Consider the following 25,369-nt stretch of genomic DNA (forward strand, 5'->3'; position numbering starts at 1 on the left):
ACCTATGTCAATGGCTCTCCTCCTGTCTTCTGGTCCTTTGTTTCCTTGGAAACTTAACTAAGCTATTAGGTGTCAGGGTCATTTTCCGATTGGGGAATCGAAGCAGTCATACGGGAAGCAATTTCCCCAGCAACTAATGATAGCAGATGAGGAACAGATCTGCCAGGAAAACCCAGGTACAGATCGTGCAAGGCTTCCGCTCCAGGAGGAAGCTGAGCAGGTAGAAGCCCTTGAACATGAGGGGCTTGGGGATGAGGAGGAAGGGCAGCAGCCACTGAAGGCAATACATGATCTCTGCTGGGTAGGGCCTCTCTAAGGACGCTGGGCACTGCTGCAGAAACTGATCTAATGGGAGTAAATGGCTGCGGGCCTCTGCCCTCCACTTTCTTCAACCCTCACTTTCCAGGAGCTGAACCACTGTGCTATCTGGCTGTCAGCAGGGACAGGGCAGCAGGACTCTTGCAAGTCCTGCCATGGAGACACTGCTAATACTTCTGTCTCCACCACAGCTGTCTGCCTCCACCTTGGCTAGCCAGAGTGATGCAGCAGGAAGCACTGCATATGTCTTTTTGAATAAATGCTTGTCTTAGAAGTAGATAACTAGTTTTTGTTATTATTTTGTTAATTTTTGTTGCTGGTATTGAGCCTAGGACCTCACACTTGCAAGGCAAATTCTACACTTCTGAGTTACATCCTAGCCTTTAGTTTTAAAAAGTATCACATGCAGGCATTAACACTGAGAAAGCAGGTAAGTCTGGAATATAAGAATGAAATTATAGTCACCTGTAGAAATAATAGCTGAAACTCAAAGGAAATGATAACTAAACAAATATAGATTAAATGAATCTGTCATATGTTCACATATCAAAATTAAAAAGCAGAAAGAACGAGAAAAGAGATGAGCAAAAGACGAAGCATAAGAAATACTATTCTTTATATTTGTTGGGTCCATTTTTTTTTCTTCCATTTTTCTTTTCTTTTTTTTCTTTCTCTCTTTTTTCTTTTTTGGTAGTTGTCTCCAAATTTTTTTCTCCCTTTTTTCTTATTCTTTTTATCTCCAATGAGGGTGGAATAGAAACTCAATCTACAACAAGCTGTAAAGTGGAGACCAGTTGCACTAGCAATCTGGGGGGTAGAGGAGGGAAATATGGGATGCATACTGGGAACAGAGGCGGAGGGAGGACAGCACTGGTGGTGGGAATGCCCCTCATTGATTGTCACTATGTACCATAAATGATGCAGTGAAAGATTTGTAATGCACTTTGGTCACAATAAAAATTAAAAAAAAAAAAAGAAATAGTATTCTGTGTCCTGAGAGATAATAAAGTAAATAAGGCTCTTGCCTTGCAAGTGGCTGACTTGGGTTTGATCCCTAGCATCCCATATGATTCTCTGATCTCTACTAGGAGTAATTTCTGAGTGCAGAATCATGCAAATGGCTGGACATCACTGGGTGTAACCTCCCAAAAAATAAAAAAATGGAAAAAAAAGACTATTATTTTGGGAGGGGGCACACCCAGTGGTGCTTAGGGGGATCATATGGGATGCCGAGAACCCAATCTGAGTTCGTCCTGAGTTAGAAGCTTGCAAGGCAAATGACCTGTGCTATCGGTCCGGCCCCAAGAAGACTATTCTTAGAGAACAGAAAAGTTTAGAATTAAGGAAGTATAATAATTTCCCCCCAAATTATTAAATTATTAACTTTTAATAAAATTATTATTATTATTATTATTTTTGCTTTTTGGGCCACACCCGGTGACGCTCAGGGGTTAATCCTGGCTATGCGCTCAGAAGTTGCTCCTGGCTTGGGGAACCATATGGGATGCCGGGGGATCGAACCGAGGTCCCTCCTAGGCTAGCGCTGGCAAGGCAGACACCTTAACTCTAGCGTCACCATGCCGGCCCCAACTTTTACTAAAATTATTAATAAAAATCTATTTGATTAGATTTACTTGTCACAGACCTTTGAAAGGATAGATTTCAGTGGACCAAAAATAAAAATCGTAAATAATTAATAAAAAGAATAAAAATGACAAAAAACACCTACACAAGAAGAGTTAATAGAAAGTAAGGGAAAAAGGGCAATGTACATAGATCAGTATAAACTCTGAAATATATTTAAGTAAAAAGGAGTTGGGAAACTATTCCCTATGAACATCACATGTTTCTGCCTTATTTGGCTCTTCTTAACAAAACTAGTTTGCAAACATCTTTAAGGACTAGAAATGGTATCTAAATGTCAGAAATTTATTTCTTGACCACAGTATTAAAGACAGAGCTTATCTCTCTGGTAACATCACAAGAGAGCAAAATGTGACACTTGCTTATTGGTAAAGATCTGCTTATCCTCTAAAGAAAAGTCTGTCTCTCCTGATTTTGAAATGTCTCTCCTGTAACACATGCATATATATGTAACATGTGGCCTTCAACTCAGTGTTCGGGCACCTCATGCAAGATAATGCTTTGGTTGCTGCTTTTTTTTTAAATTTTTTAATATATTTTATTTAAACACCTTGATTACATACATGATTGTGTTTGGGTTTCAGTCATGTAAAGAACACCACCCATCACCAGTGCAACATTCCCATCACCAATGTCCCAAATCTCCCTCCTCCCCACCCAACCCCTGCCTGTACTCTAGACAGGCTTTCCATTTCCCTCATACATTCTCATTATTAGGACAGTTCAAAATGTAATTATTTCTCTAACTAAACTCATCACTCTTTGTGGTGAGCTTCCTGAGGTGAGCTGTAACTTCCAGCTCTTTTCTCTTTTGTGTCTGAAAATTATTATTGCAAGAATGTCTTTCATTTTTCTTAAAATCCATAGATGAGTGAGACCATTCTGCGTTTCTCTCTCTCTCTCTCTCTCTCTCTCTCTCTCTCTCTCTCTCTCTCTCTCTTTCTCTCTGACTTATTTCACTCAGAATAATAGATTCCATGTACATCCATGTACAGGAAAATTTCATGACTTCATCTCTCCTGACAGCTGCATAATATTCCATTGTGTATATGTACCACAATTTCTTTAGCCATTCATCTGTTGAAGGGTATGTTGGTTGTTTCCAGAGTCTTGCTATGGTAAATAGTGCTGCAATGAATATAGGTGTAAGGAAGGGATTTTTGTATTGTATTTTTGTGTGGTTGCTGCTTTTGTTTTTTTTTTTTTTTTTTTTTTTTTTTATTATTTTAATTATGACAACAAAGATGCAAAGAAAGAGGACAGGGTAAAGTTACAGTGGAAGCCCAATCACCCATAAACAGGATTCTCAGTAGTTCCATCGATGATATCCCAGCTTTGAACTTTCAGCCAAAGAACATTAAGAAAAACAAAACTGAACCCATGTACAATACAATTACTTTGTCCCTCAAATCCCCAGTTGTAGTACATATTGTTTCTTAGCAGCACACCATATAATCTAAAGATATTAGACTTATGTAACTCTTTAAACATTGAGGGCAAAGTACATTTATCTAGTTCCATGCACATGCTTACTAGTTTAAGTTAACCTCAAAAGTTTTAATGGGTTGTTTTTCTTAAGGATTGGAGTCAAGAGAACATAGTAAAAAACGATATTAAAGTGGCATTTGTTTGCATAGGCCCACCAAAACATAAGGGACATGGAAAGACAAATTATGGTCTAAATACATGGAGACCCTACCCCTGAAGTTTCCTGGCACAGGACTGACTCTAGGCTCCAGGCAAACTAGTTTGTCCAATTCAAGTCATAGTCTGTAGTGGCAATACACCTCCATTCCTCACATAGTCTCTGTTGTTGGTATCATTCTTCTGTATTAAAGATCCTGGAGTCTGCATATCCCATATTGCAGTCAGTATGGTGCAGAGCATCCTCTCGTTTCACCTCACACTTAAGGGGCAATAGAGAGAACCATGTCCTGTAGAGCAGGTCATCGTTGTTGTCATGTCTTCTCGCAGGTCATTGTTGTTGTCACGTCTTCTCAGTGTAAACAGAAGTGTCTTATTAGGAGGTCGATGTCACACCCTTGGTAGTGTCTTTCCTGGTAGAGGAATGCTTCCAACTGTTGCTATAAAAGACCTTGGATGTTTCGTAGATAGCTTGCCTGGTTCCAGCGTGAATGGAGAATGCCCATTCAACTGAGGCCTATGCCAGGTCATTATATCAATATTCAGGGTGTAAGGTACATTGTAATGAGATTTATTAGATAATAACTAATCTGTATGTATAGTGTTTTCCCATTTTAATGTGTCTATGCAAACAAGGATCAATGCCACGAAGCGTTATTGGTGCATCTGGAGGCAATAGGAACAAGACCAGCAATTTCCATGACATAGTTCAATCATAGGCATCAAACTGAGGGACAGTTCCACCACAATCCTTACTGAACAGCTTACAAAGAAAAGACAAGATGAAAAGTGGATAGAAACATCATGGTAGAAGAATATATAGAGAGTTACAGCAGTTAAAGAAAATAACCATAAAATATTCAAAAGATATATGTGTTCAATATGTGTTCGATTTGTGTCCTTCTAAATAGTTCTGGGATTTGTAAGATCTACTGTATGTCTTTGGTCAGAGATTGAAGCTGTGTGTTACTGAAGTTAAGAAGGGTAAATCTGGGGTACTGATGGTTGGGAGGAGCATATGATCGCGGTTTCAAAATGTAGACTGGTATGAAATTGCCAGTGACAGCCTGAGTATAGCTGAGAAATTATCTGCCACCCCCCAGATCAAACGACACCCCCTGATCCAACCTCTAGAGCCGGCCTGGGAGTGGGGAAAACCCAGGGTGCCCCATGAGCTCCTCCCAGAAACCCACCTGGAGATCCGGAGGAAAGGGGGAGAGGGGGTTCGGGTGACCCAGGTCCGGGCCCCCCACCCCAGGCCAGGCCAAAAGGCCGCTGGCACATACGGAGGTCTGCCAGCTGCCCGCCCGTGCTGCTAAAAATCCAGCTCCAGGAAGGGAGAGAGACCCTCCCAAGCCCGAAGGACAGGGATTTAAGCCCAACCTAGGCCGGTCCCCAGACCCGGCCTGGGAGTGGGGAAAACCCAGGGTGCCCCATGAGCTCCTCCCAGAAATCCACCTGGAGATCCGGAGGAAAGGGGGAGAGGGGGTTCGGGTGACCCAGGTCCGGGCCCCCCACCCTAGGCCAGGCCAAAAGGCCGCTGGCACATACGGAGGTCTGCCAGCTGCCCGCCTGTGCTGCTAAAAATCCAGCTCCAGGAAGGGAGAGAGACCCTCCCAAGCCCGAAGGACAGGGATTTAAGCCCAACCTAGGCCGGTCCCCAGACCCGGCCTGGGAGTGGAGAAAACCCAGGGTGCCCCATCAGCTCCTCCCAGAAACCCACCTGGAGATCCGGAGGAAAGGGGGAGAGGGGGTTCGGGTGACCCAGGTCCGGGCCCCCCACCCTAGGCCAGGCCAAAAGGCCGCTGGCACATACGGAGGTCTGCCAGCTGCCCGCCTGTGCTGCTAAAAATCCAGCTCCAGGAAGGGAGAGAGACCCTCCCAAGCCCGAAGGACAGGGATTTAAGCCCAACCTAGGCCAGTCCCCAGACCCGGCCTGGGAGTGGAGAAAACCCAGGGTGCCCCATCAGCTCCTCCCAGAAACCCACCTGGAGATCCGGAGGAAAGGGGGAGAGGGGGTTCGGGTGACCCAGGTCCGGGCCCCCCACCCTAGGCCAGGCCAAAAGGCCGCTGGCACATACGGAGGTCTGCCAGCTGCCCGCCCGTGCTGCTAAAAATCCAGCTCCAGGAAGGGAGAGAGCCCCTCCCAAGCCCGAAGGACAGGGATTTAAGCCCAACCTAGGCCGGTCCCCAGACCCGGCCTGGGAGTGGGGAAAACCCAGGGTGCCCCATGAGCTCCTCCCAGAAACCCACCTGGAGATCCGGAGGAAAGGGGGAGAGGGGGTTCGGGTGACCCAGGTCCGGGCCCCCCACCCTAGGCCAGGCCAAAATTAATGATTGTCTTTTTTTTTTTCCTCTGACCTCTACTATCAGTATATGTATATGAAATAGTGGCAGGTAAACCTGCCAGCTTTCAAGGAGCACAAATATCTTATACACTTTAATTTACAAGAGAAATATCCCACCCCATCAAAAAATAGAGAAGAGATGAATAAAAAACTCACTCAAAGAATAAATATAAATGACAAAAAAGTCTATGAAAAAAAGTTCAATATCATTAATCACTAAAATTAGAACAAGAATGAGACATCACCTCATGCCACAGAGACTCATCAAAAGGAATTGGACTCATTAAAAAAAAAAAAGACTAAAAAGAAAGAATTGGCTTGCTGGCATGAATACTGGGAGAAGGGGGACCCTCATTCACTGATGGTGGGAATGTTAATGGAACAAGTCTTTTTGAAAAGACAATATGAACATTCCTCAAAAACAAACAAACAAAACCAAAACAACCTAGGAACTGACCTTCCATATGGCCCTGAAATTCCACTACTAGGAATATTCCTTAAGAGGCCAAAAACACAATGAGAAAAGACATTTGTACTCTTTTATTTTTATTTATTTATTTTTGTTTTTTGGGCCACACCTGGTGGTGCTCAGGGCCTGGCTATCTGCTCAGAAATAGCTCCTGGCAGGCAGGGGAGGAGGGCGCATATGGGACGCCAGGATTCGAACCAACCACCTTAGGTCCTGAATCAGTTGCTTGCAAGGCAAACGCCTCTGTGCTATCTCTCTGGCCCCTATTTTTTTTTGGTCTTTGGGCCACACCCTGTGGTGCTCAGGGTTTCTGCTCTCTGCTTAGAAATCACTCCTGGCAGGCACGGAGGACCTTATGGGATGTCAGGATTTGAACCACCGTTGGTCCTGGATAAGCCACTTGCAAGGCAAACGCCCTACCACTGTGCTATCTCTCCAGCCTGACATTTGTTCTCTTATGTTCATTGCAACATTGCTCACTATAGCCAAAACCTGGCAACAATCCAAATGCCAAGAACAGGTGATTGGATAAAGAAGTTATGATACATATATACAATAGAATACTACTTGGCTGTGAGAAAAAGAAAGTCAAGAAATTTAATGCCTTAAACTTATGAGTAAGGAAAATAACGACCCGGGGTGACGCCCGGGTCCTCACTGCCAATGTGAGACAAATTTTTGCGAGGGTAAAGGTCGCCTGCCGGGTGACCCGCCTACTTTGCGGGATGCCCACGGGGTGCGATCTGCCCGGAAAAAAAAAAAGAAATTTACAATACAGATGGATCTGGATAGTATCATGCTGAATAAAGTGAGTCAGAGGGAGAGGGAGAGACACAGAATGATATGACTCATATACAGGATATAAAAACACATTGTAGAGAAATAACTACTACATAGTAGGGAAATAAATACACATAATAACATGTGTGGCACCAGGGACAGAAGCAGTGTTGGTTGTTGTGTAAGAAAAGTACCTTATCCCATTAAATTCTCTGAATATATAAAATGGAAAACATAAATTGAAGAGTTTCAAAAAATATATCCTGAAAGGCAGAGTGGTAGAGTTTAAGTCAGGCAGCTGCAAAGTTTCCTGACTAAAAAAGGGAAACAAAAATAGAAGCCATTATAAAAAGTTCAAATAACTAGGTTGCATGTTATTTAATAATTCACAACTGCAAATTATGGCAGTGCTGTAAACAAAGAAAAGCACTGACACAGAAAAAAATGAAAGGGGGTAGGTTGTTCGTCTTGTATGTTATTAATCAGCATCCCATATGGACCACTGAGCCTGCCAGGAGTGATCCCTGAGCACTGCAGGGTGTGGCTGAAAAACAAAAACAAAGGAGAGAGAAAGAAAAAAAGAAAGAGAAAAAGAAATAGAAATCAAAGGGTGAGGAGCCTTATTATTTAAATTATTAAGATTATTAAACTGATTAATATTAAAATATTAAACTGATCATAGGTCCTAGAGCAAATGACAATAGCAGGGCACTAATAGAGTGGGAAAAGTAGGGAGAAAGTGAGCAAAGGTGTTTTGTTTTGTTTTTCAAAAAAGAAGCTGAATTCAACATGAAGAAAGAATTGTTCTATTTGTAAGAACTGATGTGAGATATGGCTATGCTTATTTGGTAGCTCAAATAGAAACTGCAGATTAGCAAAAGGGTATGACTGAACTGAGAAAAACTGATGAATGATCAATACTGGCTTTGAGAAATATCTGTTTTGAAACACACACACACACACACACACACACACACACACACACACACACACACATGCACATATTTGGCCATACCTGGCAATGCTCACAAATTACTCCCAGACCTGTACTCAGGGATTATTCCTGTTGGTCCTCAGGGGACATATGAAAGGCTCAGAACTGAATCTGGGTCAGCAGCATGCAAGGAAATCACCTTATCTTCTGAACTATTGCTCTTGCCTCACAACAATTTTATTACAGCTAATGATTACCTAATGAGATTGAATAGATTTCAGAACATTAGAGCAACAAAAGCAAATTGTACTGTGAAACATTAAATAAAGCTGATTGTTCTTTCCACAAATTAAGAACCTCTTCCCTTCAATTTTTTGAGGGTCATACCCAGCAGCACTCAGGGGTTACTCCTAGCTCTGTGCTCAGAAATTGCTTCTGGTGAGCTCAGGGGACCATATTTGATGCCGGGAAACTGGAGTCTTTCTGGGTTGGCCAAGTGCAAGGCAAATGCCCTGCTATTGCTCTGGTCCGTCCCCCTCAATTTTTAAGTAATGAAGTTTCATGAGGAAAATGCCAGATTTCAGTGAAGGTATTAAAAAAGTTCAAATGAAGATGAGAATGGGAACAGAGTGGGAAGGTGTAATGGATAAGATCAGCAGGGCATAGAATGGTACAAATTAGGTATGTGATGAAGCTGAGAAAAAGATCAAGAAGCTCCAACATGATAAGAGGTAGACCATGAGGAAACAGTAGAAGGTGGGAAATAGTCTGAAAAGAAATGAACTGTATACAGTGAGTTCAAGAGGAACAAAATTAGAAACATTGGACTTCCTGAAGAATAAGAAGACTAAATGTGATGAAGAAACAATAGTTAAAGGAATCTCTTGATAGGAATTTCAGAGTTGGGGTTGGAGAGAAAGTACATTAGATAAGGAGCTTGCCTTGCACATAGCTCAGCCCAGGTTTGATCCCTGGCATCTCATATGGTCCCTCAAGCTCTGCCATTAATGATCCCTCAGTATTCCTGAGTGTGGTCTCCAAACAAAAACAAAACAAAACAATAATTAAAAGAAGTTTCCAGAGTTGAGGAATACAGGCAAGTAGATCTAAAAAGCCCAAATGGTCCCAGTAAAACCAGATACAATTAGGAACACTCCAAGACACGTTATACTCAAAATGACAAAATCCAGATAGACAGAATATTAAAAGCAACAAGATCAAAAATGAAAAGGAAAGCCCACAAGACACACAACAGATCTATCAAACTAGCCAAACCAAAGAGCATTAGGGAATGATCTTGAACTGCATAGACATCAAAAGATCTAAGTACATAAGTATATCAAAGAAATACAGAACCTCCCTGAGTCTTGAATGAGAAATGAAGATACCTGGATTTTTATCCTATTAAATTTCCTGTGTTCCAGACAATTTATTAAATCTCAAAGCTTGGTTTTGTTATTTGTAAAATTAAGTTATTAAACCCATAAAATTTATCTTAGTCAAGTAGAGACCAGAGAAAAGCTGACAAATGACTTCTTCGGCAGTCTTACAGACAACACTCGTTATCTGAGCAATCCAAAGGAAACTTCGATCCATAGGTGTTTCCATCCAATGATTGACAAGTACCAACAAAAAAGAGTTATACTGAAGGGTGAAGAGCTGTATATTAATAGTGCAGGATACATAGAGATGAGATCGGCTGAATTAATCCTTTATGATATACCTTGTGCATGTTTTTGAGCATCTTCTTGAGGAAGAGTGTATGTAAGCATTTTTTGGGAGACCTTTCCCTGTATAAACTATGATTGTTCCACTGTTATATTTGATGGTAGTTTAGAAAGGCTGAGCGTTCTGGGGAGGGGTTACTCATCCTGAGGATTTTAAAGGTGTTCTTCTACTTCCTTAGTGCTGTTAAAAACACATACCGGGTATGGCCCAACCAAACAAACAAGTCATCTGATTTTTTTGGAGGGGTGCTATACCCGGTGATGCTCAGGGGTTACTCCTGACTATGCGCTCAGAAATCGCTCCAGGATTGGAGGACCATATGGGAGGCAGGTGGATGGAACGGCAGTCCATCCTATGCTAGCACTTGCAAGGCAGAGACGCCTATGCTCTGTGCCACCCCTCTGGCCCCGCCATCTGATTTCTTGATACTTTGTTGTTCTAGTACATACTGGCTCCCAGCTCATTGAAAGAATCATTTAACCTGATTTTCATAGCTGTAAAGGTAGGCACAATCAACTGCTTTACACATGGAGTCACTGTGATAAGACTTTTGCTCAAGGTATATTAGCACAGTTTAAATTAGGGGACACCCCAACCCATTGTCCTAATGTTTTAATTATATAAAACCTGTCTAGCCAATGGTCTGACTATATCCCTGAAGACTTTAGTTTAGAAATACTGGAAAACCTGAACCCATTTAGAAAAAATGATGCCTTCACCACAACTAAAATTGTTCTGTCAATTCATTTCAAAAGACATATTTATGTATAATGCTCCTAAGCAGGTAGTGATGTCATTTTCTACTTTGGACAAAAGGATTGCCTGAACTTCCAACTATGTATATTTTTTTTCTTTGTCATCAGTTCTGCTATGAATTCTAGAATCCTTTCTAGAATAGGTTTTGTAAAAATGGCAGTTAGGTATTGAATAGCCTTAACCTTCATATTAAATTTCCTCTTCCATAGAAACCCTTGGAAAGTGAGAGAAAGAAAATGAGAAGTTTTCAACAAAAGAACCAAAAATATTTGAGATCTACTAAACAAGGTCTTCTTTCAATACATAATTATGAATGCCTAATACATAACTGTTATTAAATATTAGGATGCAGCAAGACTAGACTTGATCCCCATTCCTATAATGCTTACAGTTTAATAAGTCTACACAAAGAAATCACACAAACATAAAATTTCAAATGAACAAATGTTATAAAGAGAAGGAACATAAAGTTCTGTGAAACTAATTTTGGAACTTAATCTAGGGTGGATAGATAGTTGAGTGAAAGCTTCCCTAAATAACTGTTTCCCTGGAGCTGAGAATTAACTAAGCAAAAAAAAAAAATGAAAATTCTAAACACACACACACACACACACACACACACACAACACAACACAGAAACTCTGTGGCAGAAGAAAATGACAAATACAATTGAATTAGAAGTATGAATGAAATGAAAACAAACAACTGGTATAAAATGGGACATGGAGAACCATGAAATACCTTGATATGTGTGTGTGTGTGTGTGTGTGTGCGTGTGCATATATATATAAAATGTTATTATTTTTTCATTTTTGGGATTCTCAGGGTTTACTCATGGTTTTGTGCTCAGGGATCACTCCTGACAGTGTTTGGGGAACCATATGCTGTGCTGAGGATTGAATCAGGAATTTTTTTTTTAATTAAAAAAAATTTGTTTTGTTTTAAAAAGAAACTCTGACAACAGTGGACTTATGGTAGCCAACAAACATTGCACTGTGGATGGCAAAAAGTGAAAGGACTTAATACATGTCCAAAGTTAATGGGGTGAATATAAAATATGAAAAAGATGGCAGCTTAAATGATACACATATTTATGAGTTATATAAAGGAATGAATATTAATAGCAGTTATTGAAATGGGGATAAAAAAGAGTTCCAGGTTTGGGAGTAAGAGGATGATGGGTGAAGTAGAAAGAGGAATGATTATCCGTTTGGAACATACTGTATCTGAAGACGCACATGTCCTTGAAGAGCTGCTGAATACAGAAAAAAGTCAGAACTCAGAGGAACAGTTTGTGTTAGAATCACTGACTTGTGTAGGCAGAAGTCACCTACTTTTAAGTGTAAAGCATGAATATGAATGTATTCACAGGAAAGTATAAGGGGTCTAGTTTAAGTCTTGGGTTACCCAATAATGCTACCAACCATATTATACATAACTAAAAAGTGCTAGGGTACCTCTGAGAGCAAGTAGCAGAGGAGCTTGAAAGAGGTTCTAGTAAGTTTGTAAAACACAAAATAGGATAATGTGCTAGTGATGTGCTAACTAGTTGAAGCATAAAAAAAAAGAATTGGAATCAATTGCTGCTGAATAATTTGGGTGAGGATTGAAAAATAAAGTCTAATGAATTTATGACATTTGAGTTCACAGCAGGCTAGAAAGTCACAGGAGTCTTAGGAAACTTTAGCTTTGCTATTTCAATAGAGTGATAGTGCAAAGACATATTACAGTAACTGGAGAAGTGAGAAGATGGTAAAAATGTGCATGGATACACCTGGACAACTTTGATTGGTAAGCTATAGGGCAGGAGCAAGAGTGATAATACAGTATGTAGGCACTTGTCTTGAACACAACTGACCCAGATTTAATCTCCCATATTTGATATGCTTCTGTGGGCATAGCCGAGAGTGATCCATTACACAGAGCCAAGAATAAGTCCTGAGCATAGTCGGATATAGCACCCATACAAATTAAAAAAAAAAAAAAAAAAAAGGTAGATTCTGGGGCTGGAGAGATAGCATGGAGGTAAGGTGTTTGCCTTATATACAGAAGGACAGCGGCTCAAATCCCAGCATCACATATGGTCCCCAGAGCCTGCCAGGAGCGGTTTCTGAGCATAGAGCCAGGAGTAACTCCTGAGTGCTGCCAAGGGGGACCCCCCCCCCCAAATAGGTAGATTCTGGCTTTGTTAAGGCTCTTCTATAGTAAGTACTCTTTTTATTAATTTCTACATTCATCTCTAGTTTTTGTGGGGGTTTATTCTATTTTTCTAAAAAATTATGTTTAGCTTGTTATATTTTCTTTTTTTTATTGTAAAAATTTATTCAAGAGACAAAATTGATTAACATATTGAGGTGGACTAGCATACATAATATAGTAACATAACATATAATTAATATAATATAATAATACATGTAAGTCAAAGAACATTTCTGATTAAAACACAATTTTTTTTACCATAATGGCTTACATATCTTTCACAGTAGTATTTTAGGTACATATTAACATTGAATCAGGAGAATACCTATCACCAAATATGTCCTCCCCCCATCCCAGTTCCCTTTCTGCAACCCATATCCCCACCATCACCCACTCCCACCCCCCGGGCTGCTAGAGTAGGTGGTCCCCTCTTTGTCTAGCTTACTATTTGTGATCATATATCTGTTTGGTCCTGTTACCCTCCCTTGTTTCCCCTTTATTTAAGCGGCGGAGCTAGATAAATCGAGTTATGTGGTTTTGTTTGAAGGACAGAAAAGCAATAGATTAGAGTACAAAATAAGAAAAGGAAAAAAAAAAAGAAGTCAAATACGCTGAAAATGGGCGGAGTCCTTCTAGAGGCTTTCAACCTCAGTTTGAGAGAGGATATAAAAAAGGTAATTGAAACACAACAACAATACTGAAAGAAATATCAAATTAAATATCCAGTGAGCACTACAGCAATAAAGACAAGCACCATTAAATAATCTTGGTTCTAAAATCAAATCATGCTGGAATGCAAAAAGAAAAATAAAGATAAGATAAAATAAAATAATATTGGAGACATCAACTTTAATCTCTACACCAAAATAAAGACGTCAAAAAAAAAAAAGATCAATCAATAAATAAATATGTAGAAAAATGATTGTTTTGTGCTTTTTTTTCCCCTTTTCTTTTTCCCCCTGCATAGGCACAGTAACTATTGGGGATATTGTAGAGGGAATTCCCTTGACTTAGGAGATACAGGGTTTCTCCACCCCTGAAGTATACTGTCATGGGATTAACTATAGACTCCTTGCATGATCATTTACTCTCCTCTTGGTGCTTTCATGGTGTATGGAAGACTTCTGCTTCGTCTTGGACGGTAACATCAGACCTCTGTATCTAGAGATCTTGGTGACTGTGCAGCTCAAGGAATGGAGCTTATGATGAAGTCTTTCTTTGTGGTTCTAGCAGTTATGCTTCTTCAGTGTCGTTTTAATCCATCTTCTGTAGTTGGTGGTCTTGGTCATTATGTTGCTCCTAGGATGGAGCCTGGGATAAGGTCTTTCATTATGTTTCCGGAAGACCCGTTCAGTTGCGGTTGTCTCAATCAGACCGCTGGAATTGGAGATCTTGTTTGTTAAACAAATCATAGACGAAAAGCTAGGTTAGAGCTTTTTGTTGCTGTTATTGCTGTTGTTGTTGGTCCCTGGATGTGTACTGTCCAGTCCTGGTTGTAACAACCAGTTGTCTGTATATAGAGATCTTGACTTTTGCACAGATCAAAGGGTGACATGTTTTCTGATTTTGTCTTATCGTTAGCTGATGAGGAAGGACAACTTGCTTTTAGATCAATTTGTTCCCATTTCCTCATTGTCAGGTTATCAATTTAGAACTGGCACATGGTGGCGTCAGAGCAGCATTGTGAATGCCCTGGAGGGGGTTTGGCTCCTGGAGCTGTTGGGGAGAACTCTGTCTTTCTATGTCTGGGATCCAGGAGTCAAAGCTGGACAGTCAGTGTCTAGTTCCCTGGAGCCTAAGTTGTTTCCACATGACATATGTTCAGGGTGGGAGATGTCCCTGTGTTGTAAACAAGTATGAGTTCTTATCCCTAGTAGATAAGAGCTTGTTTTACACGTACAATTTCCCCTTTGTTTAATATGTCTTTGCAGGAGGAAGTAGTGCTACATTATATTGCTGGTGGATTTGGGGGTGGAGAGAAAAGAAAACAGACACCTGACAAAAACTAAGAATATATATGCTCATACATATCTAAAGGAATAAAAGTTTCTTTAAAAATTAAATAAAAGACGTAATTATAAAGAATGACGTAATTAAAGGAATAAAGTGGGGCCGGGAGAGATAGCATAGAGACAAGTTGTCTGTCCTTCCTGTAAAAGGACGATGGCTCAGATCCCGGCATCCCCCATGGTCCCCTGTGTCCACCCGGGGCGTTCTCCAAGCATAGAGCCAGGAGCAACCTCCGAGTGCCGCCAGGAGTGACCCAAAAGAAGCAAAAACAAATCAAATCAAACAACAAAAACTACAACAAAACAATACAAAACAAACAAACAAAAGAAACTAACAATAAAAAAGAAAAGAAAAAAAAACAAAACGAAGAAAAAAGGAGAGAGTGATACCAGAGATCACTTTACATTTGGGGAGAAACAGGATAAGAGGTTGTATTATATAGGTCTATACTTATGATGAAAGTATAGGCCTCCCCAATTGTCTTTTGAGATTTCCTTGTGAGGTGTGGGGTCCAGGCAGGGAGGTCTTAGGTAGAGTTCTTGCAGTGGGGGTCCTTTGGAGCTAGTTCCGATATCAAGCTATAGTCCACATTAGGGAGAGGTGATTAGGAGGGCCACACTGCATGGGTCAGTTGGGGCGTTGGTTGTATTTTCTTGCCGGGAACGAGGTGAGAGTCTGAGTGGATGGCTCTTCCCTTGGGTAGTGGGTACTGGCTCGTTGGGGTAGGAAGTTGGTCTTGATGCTTACTGGATTAAGAACTGAGGGTGAAGAGTTATAGTGCGGTGGGGATATCGGGGGTGGGCTTGAGGGGTGAAGAAATAGTCGGATTTCTGGAGGAGGGAGAGGGAATAGTATATGAGAGGGGTTATATATACATATATATATGAGTATGGGTTGTTTGTGGTTTAGGTTTGTCCATTAAGGAGGGCTCCTATCTCTGTGTGCTCCTGTGCACATATAAACATATAGAAGTTAGCTTAGGTGTATATTAATGTAGAGAGGTGTGGAGGGCAAGAGATGTGCTGAGTACTAAGTATAGTACATGTAAGGAAAGGAAACTAATAGGTCAACTTTTGGGTATGTACAGGTTTTGTGTCTTGAGTAATGGCCATTGTGTTAGTGAGGTCTATCTATATAGGTGTTTACCCTTTTCAGTTTTGTTCACAGCACCCTATATGTCAGCTTTCCTTTCCTATAGAGGAGGTAACCATGTGGATTTTATTTGATATAGATTGAATTGATGATAGTGAGGAGAAGGTAGAAGAAGAGGGAGACAAGAAGAGAAAATAGGAAAAACAAAACAAACCAACAATCAAACACCACCAACAACAAAAATACGAAGAAATGAGAAAAGAGGGTATAAGAGCAAGGGCATGTTAGGATCTGGCTGGTCATGTGCTTCAGGTCCTAAAAGAAGGCATAATCTTTATTTTTTTTTTTTTTTTTGGTTTTTGGTTTTTGGGCCACACCCATTTGACCCTCAGGGGTTACTCCTGGCTATGCGCTCAGAAATCGCCCCTGGCTTGGGGGGACCATATGGGATACCGGAGGATCGAACCGCGGTCTGTCCTATGCTAGTGCTTGCAAGGCAGACACCTTACCTCTAGCGCCACCTTCCCGGCCCCAAGAAGGCATAATCTAAAGATAAAGGGCATGTAAAGAGTTTTATCTGGCCACTTTCATGATTCAAGCAGAGTATGGTGCCTCGTGTAACTGAGCACCGATGTACCACCATAGGATGTTCACACTTTGTACCCAGGAACCCTTATGGACAGAAAAACTGAGAGGTTATTTTAAATGTGGTAAGGTTAAGGCATTCAAATATAATGTTTTGAAGAGTTTTCTTTGGACTCAGTAATTTCCATCATAATCTTTACCTGTAATCCTGTATAAGATCCCTAGTAAATTATTATGGGCCTCTGTAGTAAAAATGGTAATTGCATACCTGTTCTCTCTACGCTGTTGTTTCCGGTTTCTTTATGATATAATGTGTAGTCAGGCTTTGTGTTGTTTCTCTCCCCTTTGTTTTAGGCTCTACTCTCCAGTATATGGTGATTATTACAGTGTTTGAGGTTTCTATCCTGTTTCACCCTGTTATTTAATTCCAGGGTATTGGTTGTATATCTGGTGCATATTCTAGGTACTTCAGAATAGTGCTTTCATTCTGTGTTTATCTTTTGTCTTCTGGCTTGCTTCATTTAACATAATATGTTCTAGGTCCATCCACGTTGCTGCAAAGTCTGTGACTGTATCATTTCTGACTGCCATGTAGTATTCCATTGTGTATAGATACCACATCTTAATGATCCACTCATCTGTTGTTGGACATCGTTGGTTCCAAGACTTGGCTATTATACTGAGTGCTGCGATAAATAGTGGGGTGCACACATATTTTGGGATGAATGTCCTTCCAACTTGGGGGTAGATACCTACGACAGTGATTGCTGGGTCAAATGGGAGCTGAATTCTGAGTACTTTGAGCACTCTCCAGACTGTTCTCCATAGGGGTTGGACTAGGGGGCATTCCCACCAGCAGTGGATGACAGTGCCTTTCATACCGCATCCCTGCCAATACAAATTGTTCCCATTATTTTTGATGTGAGCCATCCTCACTGGTGTAAGGTGGTACCTCATTGTTGTCTTGATTTGGATTTCCCTAACAATGAGTGAAGGTGAGCATGTTTTCATGTGTTCGTTGGCCATCTTTCAGTCTTCCTCATAGAAGTATTCATTTTATCTCCCCATTTTTCTATGGCTTTATTTGGTTTTGGGGGATTCAGCTTTTTGAGTGCTTTGTATATTCTGGTTACCAACCCTTTATCTGACGTGTTGAGTGCGAAAATTTTTTCCCATTCAGTTAGCTGTCTTCTTGTTTTAAGTTCGATTTCCTTCACCATGCAGAAGCTTCTTAGTTTGATGTAATCCCTTTTGTTTATGTTTGATGCTAAAATCCTTGGCATTGGTGTTCCATCCTCAAAGACTTTTTTAATATATAGGTCTTCGAGTGTTATGCCTATGTTTTTCTCAATAAACTTTATAGATTCTAATCTAATTTCAAGGTCTTTAATCCATTTTGAGTTGACTTTTGTATAAGGAGTGAGGTATGGGTTAATTTTCAGATTCTTACAGACAGTTTTCCAATTGTACCAACACCATTTGTTGAAGAGGCTTTCTTTGTTCCATTTCAAGTTCTTGGCTCTATTGTCAAATATTAGTTGACTGTATATCTGGGGATTTATGTCTGGAAATTCCTTTCTAACCCACTGGTCCGAGGCTCTGTTTTTGTTCCAGTACCATGCTGTTTTGATCACTATGGCTTTATAGTATAGTTTCAGGTTAGGTAATGTGATGACACCCAACTTCTTGTTTTTCAGTAATTGTTTGGCTATCCTGGGTCTTTTGTGATTCCAGATGAATTTTATGATTGATTGTTCTAAGTCTTGAAAGAATGATGCCTGGATTTGGATGAGGATTGCATTGAATCTATATAGAAGTTTGGGTAGGATAGTCATTTTAATTATGTTGATTCTACCTAACCATGAGCATGGGATGTTCTTCCATTTCCTTAGATCCTCTTCAATTTCTCTCTGAAGTGTTTTGAAATTTCCCTGGTATAGGTCCTTCACTTCCCTTGTAAGGTAGATTCCTAGGTACTTGATATTTTTTGAAACTATTTTAAATGGAATTGTGTTACACCCCACTCAGGAAGGGCACACATCAGAAGTGTTTTTTAACCTTCTTAGGTGTAGTGCACTCCTGAAAAAGAATTATTTGCCAAAAAGGTCCGCTTAGAGTAGTCAAATCAGTTGACCCTTTGTGTGGATTCTTTGGCTATAATTCTAAACGTGGCTGTAACTATCTCTCTCTTTATTTTTGACCATTATTAGAAATCAGGCCTCAGTACTTCTTTCTAACAAGAAAATACAGTTGCCAAAAGCCCGCCAAAAGTATCCTGCTGAGCTCCCTTTGTGATCTCTCTCCCCCCATTTCCTTAAAGGTATCTGGTTTCTTTTTACCTGTCTCTTCACATGCTAATTCTAGCTCTGATCTCATTGGTTTATCCCCTTTTCCTTTCTCCCTGGCTATGCCCCAAATATCCGTCTATTTAAGGCCCAATAAAGCCTTTGGCTTCTCTCTCTGGCCTCACCTCTTGTTTTCACCATGTAATTCTGTGTGGTCTCATTTACTTCATATTTCATAATTCATATTCGCTGTTTCGTGCTTCCGCTTGATTCCCAGTGGGAAAAAGAACCCACTAAGTTCTGCTTAAGGATTTTTTTTATCTTATCAGGATAAAAGGTCCACAGCAGAATTGTATTTTTAGTCTCTCTCTCCTCAGCTTCGTCATTTGTATAAAGAAACGCTACTGTCTTTTATGTATTGACTTTGTAACCAGCCACTTTGCTGTAATGGTTAATTGTTTCTAGGAGTTTTACTGTGGACTCTTTAGGGTTTTTAATGTATATCATCATATCATCTGCAAAAAGAGATAGTTTGAGTTCCTCTTTCCCAATTTGGATCCTTTGATTCCCTTCTCTTGTCTGATTGTTATTTCAAGGACTTCTAAGATTATATTGAATAAGAATGGAGAGAGTGGACAACCTTGCCTAGTTCCTGACTTTAGGAAAATGCTTCTAGTTTTTCGCCATTAAAGATAATGTTGGCTGTGGGCTTTTCATAGATTGCTGTAGCTATCTTGAATAAGGTTCCTTCTAACCCTATTTTGCTGAGTGTCTTCAACATGAAAGGTGTTGGATACTGTCAAACGCCTTCTCTGCATCGATTGATATGATCATGTGGTTTCTGTCTTTCTTGTTGTTGATGTGATATATGATGTTGATTGATTTCCTAGTGTTGAACCAACCTTGCATTCCTGGGATAAAACCCACTTGGTCATGGTGTATGACCTTTTTGATGAAGTGCTGGATTCGGTTTGCTAACATTTTGTTGAGTATCTTTGCATCTATGTTCATTAGTGAGATTGGTCTTTAGTTTTCTTTCTTGGTGGTGTCTTTGCCATCTTTGGGAATGAGTGTGAAATTAGCCTCATAGGAGGAGTTGGGGAAAATTCCTGTTTTTTTTCAGTGGTTTGGAAGAGACTGTGGAAAAGTGGCAGTAATTCTTCTCGAAATGTTTGGTAGAATTCACCTGTAAATCCATCTGGGCCTGGACTTTTGTTCCTAGGGAGTTTCTTAATAACATCTTCAATTTCCTCTGAAGTGATTGGTCTGTTTAGGCTTTCTAGGTCTTCCTCTTCCAGTCTTGGAAGATGGTATTTTTCCAGGAATCTGTCGATTTCTACTGGGTTCTCTAGCCTAACTGAGTATAGTTGCTCATAACATGATCTCATGATATGTTGTATTTCTTGGGGTTCTGTTGTAATCTCTCCATTTTCATTTGTGATCCTACTGATTTAGATGTTTTTTGTTTTTTGTTTTTTTGGGGGCACACCCGGCATTGTTCAGGGGTTACTCCTGGCTTTCTGCTCAGAATTAGCTCCTGGCAGGCACGGGGGACCATATGGGACACCAGGATTCGAACCAATGACCTTTGGTCCTGGATCGGCTGCTTGCAAGGCAAACTCTGCTGTGCTATCTCTCTGGGCCCGATTTGAATGTTTTACCTCTTTTTTTTTTTGGGGTGAGTTTTGCCAGTGGGTTGTCTATCTTGTTTATTTTTTCAAAAAAACCAACTCTTGTTCTCATTGATTTTTTTGTGTTGTTTTCTTAGTTTCTATGTTGTTTATTTCTGCTCTGGTTTTTACTATTTCTTGCCTTCTGTTTGTGGTTGGATTTCTTTGCTGATGTTTTTCCAATACCTTGAGATGATCCTTTAAACTGTTGATTTTGTAATTTTCCTTTCTTGACATAGGCCTGTATTGCTATGAGTTTCCCTCTAATTACTGCTTTTGCTGTGTCCCACAAATTTTGACAAGTTGTCTCTTCATTATCGTTTGTTTCAAGGAATCTTTTTATTTCTTCCTTGATTTGCTCTTTGATCCAGCTGTTGTTGAGTAGCGTGTTGTTTAATCTCCAGGTGTTATTTTTTCTCCATTGCTTCTTCTTGCAATTAATTTTGACCTCTGTTGCATAGTGATCTGATAGGATACTTCTAATGATCCTTACATTTGTGGTCTTATATAGGTTTGATTTGTATCCTAAGACATGGTCTATTCTAGAGAACGTTCCATGAGGGCTTGAGAAAAACGTGTATTCTGTTTTCTGGGTGTGGAGGGCTGTATATAAGTCTATTATCCATAGATCTTCTAATTTTTCATTTAGGACTCTCATTATTTTATTATTTTTCTGTCTGCTGGATCTGTCTAATGGTGATAGTGGAGTATTGAAATCTCCTACTATTATCACATTTCCCTTCATGTGTTTCTCCAGGTTAGTGAGCAACTGCCTCACATATTTTGCTGACTCTACATTAGGTGCATAAATATTGATCAGGGTTAGTACCTCTTGATCTATTGTTCCCCTGATTAGTATGTAGTGACCCTCTTTGTCTCTGATCACTTTCTTGAGGTTGAATGGAATTTGGTCTGATATAAGAATGGCTGTCCCTGCTCTTTTTTGTTTTCCATTGGCTTAAAAGATTGATTTCCATCCTTTTATTCTAAGCCTATGCCCATCCTGTACTTGTAAGTGTGTTTCTTGTGGGCAGCAGGAGTTTGGTTTATGTTTTTTAATCCAGTTCTCTACTAAGAGTCTTTTAATGGGAGAGTTTAGTCCGTTAACATTTAGGGAGATTATTGACAGAGAGGGCTGTTGTGCAGTTGTGTTGTGTAGGGTGGTTGTTACAATTGGGGGTTTGGATTGTGTAGTTCATCTTTGAGTAGGTAATTTAGGATCAGTTTTGTTTGCACAAATACTGCAAGTTCGTTTTTGTTTGAGAATGTTTTTAGGATACTACCCCATATGAATGACAGTTTTGCTGGGTATTATACCCTAGGCTAGAAATTTCTTTCATTCAGTCGTTTAAATATTTCATTCCACTGTCTTCTTGCTTGAATAGTTTCAAATGGGAGATCTGGTTTGATTCTTATGTCCCTTCCTTTGTACTTGAGATTCCTTTTTTCCCTTATTGCTTTAAGGTGTTCATCTCTCTCTCTCTCTCTCTCTCTCTGCCATTTAGATTATTGTATGTCTTGGTGTTGGTTTATTAGGGTCTATCTTATTAGGTGTATCTTATTAGGGACTCATTTCACTTCCTGGATTTGCATGGAGTTCTCTTTCCAAAGGGTGGGGAAGTTTTCTGCTGTTATTTCCCTAACTACTTTTTCTTTCCCTTTCCCTGTTTCCTCCCCTTCTGGTATACCTACAATTCTTAGATTATTTCTTTTGTCTTTGTTCATTAAGTACTGGACTTTTCCTTCAAGTGCCTTGCCTCTTAATTCCTTGTTGGTTTCTTGGTCATTTTTGGTTTGCAGTTTTCCTTCAAGTACTATTATGTGCTTCTCCATCTCTGTGATTCTACTCGTCTGGCTTTTTACAGTGTCTGTTAATTCCTTTAATTGCTTTTGTATGGAGTCTCTCATATTCTGTATCAGATCTTCTTTAATATGGCTAATTTGTTCCTCCATGAATTTCTTGTACTTGGTGGCTAGTGATTCTCTCATTTCCTGTATCATGGCTTGCATTTCCTTTCTCATGGCTGCTTTTATATCTTCATCTCTTAGATCTGTGCATTTTGGTAGCCTTGGAAACTTAGTTGGAGTTCTCTCTGTATTTTCAGGTGTAAGGGTTTACCCATGTTTTTATGCATTTATTGGTGTGGCTTGGAGAGCAGTGCCTTCCGATTTCGGTCTGCTTTTGCTTCCTGAGATGTGGGACTGTTGGGTGGGCTGACTGAGGTTTGGCCTCTAGCGTGCCCTCTAGTGGGAGCCTGGTTCCTTTGCCCTCCTCCCCTACTGGAAGTCAGCGGAGCCCCGTCTCCTCCAGGCCTCTGTCGGAAAACCCTCTCATCTATGGTTCCAAGCCTGTCCCAGCTTGTGGCGCTAGAAACCTCGGAGATGTGGTCGGGGCAGGGCGGAGGCAGCGGAAAGTCCCCTGGCAAATGCCGCCCCATGAAACCTCACAGCTGTGACAGTGGGGAGGGGTGGAGACAAAGCAAGTTTCCCCACCTGGTGCTGCCTCTAGAAACCTCACAGACGTGACAGGGGAGAGGGGCGGAGGCAAGGGAAGGTCCCCCAATTGGTGCCTCCTCTGGAAACCTCACAGACACAACTGGGGAGAGGGGCGGAAGCAAAGGAAGGTCTCCCGCCTGGTTCCGCCTCTGGAAACGTCACAGACGATGGGGGAGAGGGGCGGAGGCAAAGGAAGGTCTCCCACCTGGTGCCACCTCTGGAAACCTCACAGACGTGACAGGGGAGAGGGGCAGAGGCAAAGGAAGGTCTCCCATCTTGTGCAGCCTCTGGAAACGTCACAGACTAACGGGAGAGAGGGGCGGAGGCAAGGGAAGGTGTTCCACTTGGTGCTGCCTCTGGAAACCTCACAGACACCACTTGTTATATTTTCTAATGCAACATTTAAGTTTTTAGATTTGCTTCTGTAGTCTATTGCTTCATTCAAGTTCTGATGTGTGGTAATTTTACTGTTGTATTTTAAGCATTTGATAAATTTAATTCTTTATTCTAGCTATATATCTATTAAGCGTTAATATTAATACTTTTTTTTTGTTTGTTTTTTGTTTTTGGGCCACACCCGGCGTTGCTCAGGGGTTACTCCTGGCTTTCTGATCAGAAATAGCTCCTGGTAGGCACAGGGGACCATATGGGACACCGGGATTCGAACCAACCACCTTTGGTCCTGGATCGGCTGCTTGCAAGGCAAACGCCGCTGTGCTATCTCTCCGGACCCTCTTTTGTTGTTTTTAAGCCACACCTGGTTGCGCTTAGGAGTTACTTCTGGCTCTGTGCTCAGAAATTACTCCCGGCAGGCTCACGGGATCCTATGGGATGCGGGGGATTGAACCCAGGTCTGTCCCAATTCTTCTTCATGCACGGCAAACACCCTACTGCTGTGCTATCGCTCCAGCCTCTAATACTTTTGCTAAATAGTTAAAAAAATAATTTAGGTTTTTGGCCTCACCTCTCAGCACTTAGGGCAGGGGTCCTCAAACTTTTTAAACAGGGGGCCAGTTCACTGTCCTTCAGACTGTTGGAGGGCCAGATTATAGTAAAAACAAAAAGTATGAACACATTTCTATGCACAATGCATATATCTTATTTAGAAGTGAAGAAACAAAATGGGAATAAATACAATATGTGGCCCATGGGCCATAGTTTGAAGACCCCTGACTTAGGGGTTACTCCTGGCTCTGTTCTCAGAAATCACTTTTGGCAGGCTCGGGGGGACCATATTGGATGCCAGGGATCAAACTCAGGTCTGTCCCGGGTCAGCCGTGTGCAAGGCAAATGCCCTATTGCTATGCTATCGCTCCGGCCCCAATACTTAAAAATTTGTATTAAAGAATTTTGATTTACAAATTTATTCATAGTTTGGCTTTAGACACACAACATTACAGCAACAATCCCACCAGTAGTGTCTTCTTCCTTCTATCAGAGCTCCCAGGTTTTCTCCCAACCATCCCCTAACTCTAGTCTGACACCTTGACAGGTTCTTTAAAAATTTGAATCACTGTGAATTTCAAAATTAGAAAGTTATTCATGATTGAATTTCAGTAATAAAATATTCCAATACCAATTCCTTTAACAGTGACCACTCCACCAATGTCCCTAACTTCCTGCTCTCTTCCAGCCTATCTCTATGCAGGTACTTTACACCAACTTTCAACTTTCTGCCTCCTTCAGAGTGACCACTTCCTGTCATGAATATCATATTGTAACCTTCCCTGACCTATCTATTCCCTAATACCATTCCTCCTCCCCTGCCCTCACCGACTCCAGTGGCAAGCTTCCTATTGTAAAACAGTTCTCACTGTTACTGTTGGCTTTGCTCAGTTTCTATTGACTTCAGGCATTTGATATTCCCCTACTATATTATATTCTGCACACGAAAGAGATTCTGTTTCTGCCTCTCTCCTTCTGACTAACCACTCAGCCTGACAGACTCCAGATTCATTCACATAGCAGCAAATTGCATGACTTCATCTTTTCTTAAAGAACAGGCATATTTTAAAGTTTGGGTCTCTTGTTTTTGGTGTTATTAAATTTGTGGTTTGGATATTTAGCGATACTATTCATTTACAAAATCAGTGTACTCAAATCCCTTTAACCCAGTTTTTTTTCTGATTTTGAATGAAAACAATGGTCTAAGTGAGAAAAAATCTGTAAAATTTGTTTAAAATTTCATATTAATAACTACATGTCAAGTACCATTCCAGAGACTTTTGATTAATTTAGAACAATAATTTAGTTCCATGTTATTCTAAAAAGTAGGTAAAGTTTTTTTTGTTATATGTAGGGGCAATTTCCAGCAGTACTTAGGATCAAACTCAAGGCACTGCACATACAAGGCATAAGCTTTACCACTTGAACCATATCCATAGTCCCAATTCTCTACTTTACAACTGAGG

The 25,369-nt window shown here is 40.6% G+C and overlaps 1 protein-coding gene and 1 non-coding gene across 2 annotated transcripts in view; one reads left to right on the plus strand and one right to left on the minus strand.

The window, feature by feature from the left end:
* The window catches only part of GPR137C (G protein-coupled receptor 137C), a 105,262-nt gene that overhangs the window by 54,257 nt on the left and 25,636 nt on the right, over window positions 1-25,369 (minus strand). The window lies entirely within an intron of this gene.
* LOC126002949 (U12 minor spliceosomal RNA) lies at window positions 7,024-7,173 on the plus strand. Its single transcript, XR_007493522.1, has one exon. It is a non-coding gene; the product is annotated as a U12 minor spliceosomal RNA (small nuclear RNA).

Source organism: Suncus etruscus, chromosome 2 (genome assembly GCF_024139225.1).
Source record: "Suncus etruscus isolate mSunEtr1 chromosome 2, mSunEtr1.pri.cur, whole genome shotgun sequence".
NCBI lineage: Eukaryota > Metazoa > Chordata > Mammalia > Eulipotyphla > Soricidae > Suncus > Suncus etruscus.